Raw genomic sequence first — 6,000 nt, 5'->3', positions numbered from 1 at the left:
ACTTTTGGAAAGCACTGTCTTTACGGCGTCTTGATACCTGTCTTCCTTTGTTGTCTTGTTCAGAATTTTCTCAGCCTCTTCTGCTCTGTGGGTCAGACTCGGGTTCCCAATAAGCGCTGTGGGGCCCCGGCCGAGCGGCACAAACACTCAGGTGAGCATTAGGGAGCTCGGCAGATGCTGTTTTCTCTAAAGGGAAGAATCGGGCTGTTTTTAATAATAGTTTTGAGGTCCAGCACTTGAGGTTGGGGTCAGGGAGAGCTGCAGGGCTGGGCTTGCCGTCGTCAGCGTTCACGAGTTGAGCAGCTGCCCAGGTGCCACCCCGCCCGCTGCATCTACCACCCTGGGGACCCAGGTGTCTCCAGGGAGCACATGTCCCTCCTGAGGGGCACCGGGTGGCCCCTGGGCGCTCAGCACCTGAGTCACCACCCACCCCATCCCTCCTCCTGCGCTGGGGTCAGGAGCCAGATTCTGGTCTGATGTGTGGCCCAGAGGCCATAGGGTAGCCTCAGTTTCCCCACATCGACTTTTAAACCATTTTAACCACATCTAAGCCTACACAGCTCAGTGGCATTAGGTATAGTCACATTGTTCTGCAGCCATCACCACCAGAGCTTCTTCATCTTGCAAAACTGAAACTCTGTCCCTGTTAAATAACTCCTCCTCTGCCTCCCCCAGCCCCTGGAGCCCCCATCCCACCTTCTGTCTCTGTGGATTTGATGACTCCAGGGACCTCGTACAAGTGGAGTGATACAGTACTCGTCCTGCTGTGACTGGCTATTTCACTCAGCACAAGGCCCTCCACGTTCATCCACGTTGTACACGTGTCAGGATTTCCTCCCTTTTAAAGGCTGGATGATACTCCACTGTGTAGACAGACCTTCCGGCTACAGCGAATGGTGCTGCTGGACAGGGGTGGGCACCACGGCGGCTGCTGAGACAGGATGGAAGGAGCTGAGCAAATGCTTCTCAGCCTCCTGCACGAAGAAAGACCCCCTGATCAGGCCGGCCCCCAGGAGCCGGGCAGAGATCAGCACGTCTGGTGCTTATCCTCGCTGGGATGCAGGGCAGGCCCGGCTCATCGTGGGGTCCGCCCGGGGCTCCTGGGCCCTCCTGGGGGATCCGCTGGAGGTCCTCCCGACTCCCCGGGTCCTGGTTGGAGGCCGCCTGCACTGCCCATGCTGTGGTCCCCACCCAGCTCAAGCATCCCCTCACCGGACCCAAACGGCCGCCTCCTCCTGACCCCCAAATTTCTACCACTGGGGGCCACTGGGAACTCATGGTGTCACCAGAAAATGCCCCCAATCCTCGGCCTCTTCTCTGAGTGTCCCGTCGCCCTCTTGGCTCTCAGGGAAGCGGCCGTGTGCCCCGACCCTCCCCAGGGCTGCTTGCCCCACGCTCTCTCCGGAAGGGGCGGATTTGGGCTCACGTCCGCAGTAAGGAAGCATTTCTCCCTGCGGCCATCCGCTCCGGCCACTTCCAGGAAGGTGGTTAGTCTGTGTCCCGCCCACACCCGCGCCCCATCCCCGCCCTTCTCTCCCCAAATGTCGCCATTCCCGGCAGCTCCAACAATGACTTTCCGTGAATCCTCCGCCTCTGTCTCCCTGGTCCACACTCTTCCCTCCGACCCACATGAACCACCTCTGCCCTCGTCATCCTGCTTCAGAGTCACTACTGGTACCCGAATCACCTCCAGAAGGTCTGCTTCAGCCGTCCCCCCACCCCCAGACTCCCGCCCGCCCCGCAGCCCATCTCCTGGGCCTCGTCCAGCTGCACCAGCTGTGAAAATAGACACATGTCCACCCAGGCTGGCAAACAGCCACTGCCTGGGCCTCCGCACATCGGCCTCCAGAGCTCGCGTGGGATTCCACAGCGCTCCCCCCCGCTCCCCATGCACCGCCTCGCCCAACGCCCGGGCCCTTGCTGCCCAAGAGCTGGCTCCTTCCTGCCCCCCGCTCCGGACTGTCCCCCACGAGCAGGCAAACGGGCTGCATCATTCCATCCTTCCATCCTTTTCCTCCAAGAAACTGACCACGACATCCCTCCCTAACCTCACATCCCTTCCCGCGATCTGCCCTTTACACCAACCCCCTCCCAAGCGAGGTCTCGGGCCCCCACTTCCTCCTGTGTCCTCTCTCCCACCTCTGAGGCCGTGGGTCCCGCCCGTTCCTGAAACCATCTTGTAAAGTCACCAGCTGCGCACATCTTGCCCCATCCAATGGTCTACTCTCAGTGCTCGTCTTACGCAACCTCTCACAGCGTTGGTCCACCACTTCCTCTTTCTCCAATCGCTGGCTTCCAAGATGCCCCTCGGCCTCCCCAGAGGCTACGTGTTGGAGGACCAGGAACTGTAATCCCGCGGTTTTCTTCTTTTCTCCTGGGCTCCAGGGGCCTGTAGTTTCCTATCTACTCAACTTCTCTACTTGGCTGTCGAAAAGGTGTCTCGAGGCTGACGCTCATTCCCCCGGCCTTCTCCAGTGCAGGTTCAGCAGATGCCCGGCTCAGATGCCCAGCTCACACGCCCGCACTCCTCGTAGATGCCCCTCCCCACACGCGGTTCAAGCGCACGCTGCCTCTGCTTGAAAGCTGATCCGAACCTGCCCACTCCTCCCCATCTTCCCTGCTGTCATCCTGTCTGAGCTCCCACAGCGCTCACCTGACCTCCTTGCCAGGCTTTATTATTTTTGCTTTATTTTATTTTTACACTCTTGTCCCACCACAATCGCTTCTCTGCTTGACTTCCAAAGACAATGTTTAAGAATGCAAGTTAGACCATGTTCAGAACGCTCCAATTACTTCTGACAAGCCTGGGAGGTTCTTACCCTTCCCGCTTCTAGACAGTCACCTCCACATTCTGCCGCCCACACTGGCCCCCCTGCTACACCTCCAACACACACACACACACGCCCCCCTCCACACACAAGTGGCATGCTCCTGCCGCAGGGCCTTTGCACACGCTGTTCCTGGTCTATCAAGCTCCACCCCCCCTATTTTCATAAGACTCCCTCTCATATCTTTCAGGTATCTGTTCAAACTTTGTCACCTACTCAAAGAGGCTTTCTCTGTCCATCCTTCCTAGAACAGCACCTGCCTTCACCAGCTATTTCAAATGATAAGATTGTGTGAGTAGTTAGAAAAAATAAATGCTTTGCAGAAAAAAATAAGGAGTTCCCCCCCTCCCACGCTTTAACCCCAAATCTGTCTGGTTTTTATACTTTTGAAGAGGGGGTCACAGTGACTAAATCAGGTCACTTATTGAAAAAGGAAAAGTTAATTCATTTTTACAAGGAGAGAAATAGAACATGGTCAAATCCCAGTACCCAGTACCCGCTACCCAGTGGACAGATCTGACGGGCATTTGTGCACAAAGGATGTGGGGGTGAAGGTGCAGGACTTAAAATTCTCATGTGACATAAAAAAGCACATTTAAAATCGATAAAGTGAATACAGGGCAGTGTAAGTTACTATTAATAAATATGGAGGTAACTAAACCATGAGCTTGTATTACTACGGAAAAAAAGTAAATATACTTTTCAAAAGCATATGCATCCATACCCCACATGAACACCCCAATAAATCCCAAATGAACCAAGGATTTAAAATAGAAGAAAGTTCTGGAAGAAAACTTTGGAGCACTCCTTCAAAACAGGGCTCCTTTATAACCTTGGAAGAGGGAAGGGCTTTGACTTATAATCCAAAGGCATAAAAGAAAAGATAAAAATAAAAAACTCCTACGTGGCAAAAACCAACACACCATCATAAGCAAAGACAAACAACCAGCCGGGGAAACTATCTGCATCTCAAATCACCAGCATCATCTCTTTAACGCACCAAAAGCTCCAAGATGAGATTTCTAAACACTCAGTAAGAAAAAAATGGGCAAAGGAGTCGAAAAGGCAAGTCACAGGAAAAGGAACACAAATAGGATTTTAAAGCATACTCAGCCTCATTCACAAAATGCACATTGAAACGAAATTCAGGGACTTACCTGGCGGTCCACTGGTTAAGACTCCGCGCTTCCAATGCAGGGGGTGCGGGTTCCATCCCTGGTGGGGGAACTAAGATCCCACATGCCGCACAGCACGGCCAAAACAATTTTAAAAAAACAACTAAATTCGGATGCCGCTTTTTACCTATTAGGATCGGCAAAAATCCAACGGTCTGACAGCATGCTCTGTGGGCCAAGCTGTAATGATGAGAGAAGCCAGTCCAGCTCCCACGGAGGCAAAGTGGCAGTTTCTACCCAAAGCACAAGTGCAGGCACCCTCTGACCCAGTGATCATATGTGAGACTTATTCAGATGAAGCCATCTATGCACGTGCACATTAAAATGTACAGCATTGTTGTAACTGCAAAGCACTGCGACTGACACCCCCATGTTCATCCTTGTGGGGTGACTTCGTGCCCCAGTTTGCCTGGGACAGTTTACACCTCTGCTCCAGTGTAATTAGCAACAGACACCCCCACGTGCACTCTTGGAAGGGTCCTGGTTTGTACGACACATCATCCAGCCACCCCACCCCTCCCCAGGGGAGCAGATACATAATTTATGCTACCCTCACGCAGTGGAACACCAGACAGCAGAAACAAAAAGTGAGAATGCTCTTTGTATTGACGGGAAAATGTCTCCATGATACATCATTAAGGGAAAACAAAACAAAACAAAAAGCAAAATGCAGATGTGCCTAGCTTGACACCTTTCAGGTTAAAAAGATGGAGCGCATATGATATTCACACCTGCTTGTATAAGACACTCAGGAAGGATAGACAAAATAACTGATAACACGGTTACCAGTGAGATTGTGTATGGGGAGAGGAAGGGAGGGGAGGGGAGGGATGACTGAGCAGACAGGGGACTTTTCACTGTATATCTTTCCATAATTTTTACATTTTTGAGCCAAGTAAAAATAAGTTTTTGAACCTATTCAAAGAATTAAACTTAAAGATGAAAAAGTGTATACATTGTCACAGAACACAATGCTGATTCTTCCCTTCCCTAACTTTTAGCCAGCTTCACTGCTATTCACCTAAAAGACTACATTTCCTGGCCTCCTGTGAAGCTAGGTGTGGCCACGAGACTAAATTCTGCCCAATGAAACATAAGTGAAAGTGTTAAATGGGTCTTCTAGGAAGATTTAAAAGGGACAGGGCACTCTTCCTCTACCCTGCCACCTGGAATACAGTTGTGATGACTGGAACTCTGGCAGCCATATTAGCTCATGAGAACAAATGCCACTTCCTTGGGGATGTCAGAGTGGAAAGGGGTCTGGGTCCCTGAGGATTTGATGACTCTAACATACCAGCCTTGGACTTTCCACCTCTGGACTTCTTCTCTTTTTGGTGAGAAGTAGGTAGTTTCTTACCTAAGACAGTATTGCTCTGGTCTCTATTCCTTACAGGTTAACCCAATCCTAAATGATCCACAAGTGTACCAATAAAATACCAAAAGGTTGTTAATTCTGGTAACCCATTTTTTGATGTGATGCCCAGAGCTTTGTATTGTCTTTGTACTTTTTGGTATTTTCTGTACTGAACATGTATTTTAATAACAACTGTCACTTTAAAACAACGACATTTACACTACTGCAGGAAACGCATCTTCCGGCTTCTGGTTTCATGGTCAGAGACTTTCCCTTTCAAAGGCGGCAATACTGCTGCTGCTGAGGGTACCATCTCCCACAGCCACTCACAGCAGCCCTTGAGACCTCACCACATCTCTGCTCTTGTGCGGCAAGCTCGGAGCCGCAAGTTAAGGAAGAGCACCTGCTGCTTTAAACTGTGAACAGGCCGGAGATGCCTGGGTCCAGGTCTGATCCAGATTTGCCAAATCCCCAGGCTCCACGAGTCTGCTCTCTGCTGGGAGACAGGTTTCCATTGTCTGAAGTAGGGGAGGACTCCTCCATGGCCTGGGGACACAGACAATGAAACGCAGGAGGGTTCCAGCTGACTCAACCTGGAGGATGGGAAGGCCAGCAAATGTTCTTGGAATCCAGCCTGCTTCCT

Source organism: Balaenoptera acutorostrata, chromosome 20 (genome assembly GCF_949987535.1).
Source record: "Balaenoptera acutorostrata chromosome 20, mBalAcu1.1, whole genome shotgun sequence".
In the NCBI taxonomy this organism is placed as follows: Eukaryota; Metazoa; Chordata; class Mammalia; order Artiodactyla; family Balaenopteridae; genus Balaenoptera; species Balaenoptera acutorostrata.
This window is presented reverse-complemented; position numbering follows the sequence as displayed.